Here is a 1,409-nt window from a genome sequence, read left to right as displayed (position 1 = left end):
ATATCATCTCATCTGCAAATAAGGACAGTTTTACTTCTTGTTTTCCAATTTGGATGCCTTTTATTTCTTCTTCTTGTCTAATTGCAATGGCTAATATTTCCAATACTATGTCAAACAGGAGTGGTGAGAGTGGGCATCCCTGTCTTGTTCCTTTTCTTAGGGGAAACCTTTATAATTTCAAAAGGTTTGTTTTTATTGTGGATATTAGCAACCTCAGCATAAGATTTTTTTCTTTCCTTGCTAAGTTAAGTACTTTCACCTTTACTGTTAAAGAAAGCACTTTATGGTTCCCTTTTGGCATATCTGAATTGCTACCATGACTATTTTCATGCATTGGGTCATTATTAAGTAAAATAAAGGCTGCTTGTATCATAAGCACTAAGATGCAATCACAATTAATCTGATAACTACTAAGTGACTAATGGATGATGGTGTATACAGTGTGAATATGCTAGACAAAGGGATGAATGACATCCTGGAAAAATTTCATCAGGCTACTCAAAGCAGTGCCTAATTTAAATTTTATAAATTATTTATTTGTGGAATTTGCATTTAATGTTTTAGAGTCGCATTTGATCACAAATAACTAAAACCACAGAAAGCAAAATAGCTAAGAGAGAACTACTATGAATATATATTCTTTTAAAGGTCATATGATCTCTTTAAAAACTATTCAATTCTGTCATTAAAATGGATCTTTATTTACCAAAACAGGTAGTTGTTAGCTCACATGTGATAGTTGCTAACACTTAAGACAATTTCACTGAGATTTTTTTTAAAATATATTTTATTGATTTTTTACAGAGAGGAAGGGAGAGGGATAGAGAGTTAGAAACATTAATGAGAGAGATACATTGATCAGCTGCCTCCTGCACATCTCCCCCTGGGGATGTGCCCGCAACCCAGGTACATGCCCTCCACCGGAATCAACCCTGGGACCCCTCAGTCCGCAGGCCGACGCTCCATCCACTGAGCCAAACCAGTTTTGGCATTCACTGAGATTTTTAAATTTGGAAAAATTATATCTTGTCCTTGTCATGGAATCTAAAAATAGAGTAAGACAAATATGAATTTTATTTTATTTTTTAGCCAAGTATATAGTCGTTTTATGATATATTAATGATTCAACTCTGGAAAAAAATCTTATTATTTCTATTTAAAGACTCAGAATTTATTTATGCATTAAACCAGGATTTTTTTAGAATTTTCCACATGCCAAATACTATGTTATATATGGGACATGCAGAGAGCCTGCACTCCAATAGACATTTTTATCCTAAAATGTCTAATTATGTTCACACTTAAAATGTATTGTCTTACTATGTTTTCAATACTTTGGAATTATATTGTTATTGAATTTTTTTAAACTGTGTTATAAATGTTAAAGAGAAAGTATACTTAGTGCCAAA

This window comes from Myotis davidii, unplaced genomic scaffold, assembly GCF_000327345.1.
Source record: "Myotis davidii unplaced genomic scaffold, ASM32734v1 scaffold697, whole genome shotgun sequence".
Lineage (NCBI taxonomy): Eukaryota > Metazoa > Chordata > Mammalia > Chiroptera > Vespertilionidae > Myotis > Myotis davidii.
The sequence above is the reverse complement of the archived record's forward strand: the minus strand, read 5'-3'. Positions refer to the sequence as shown.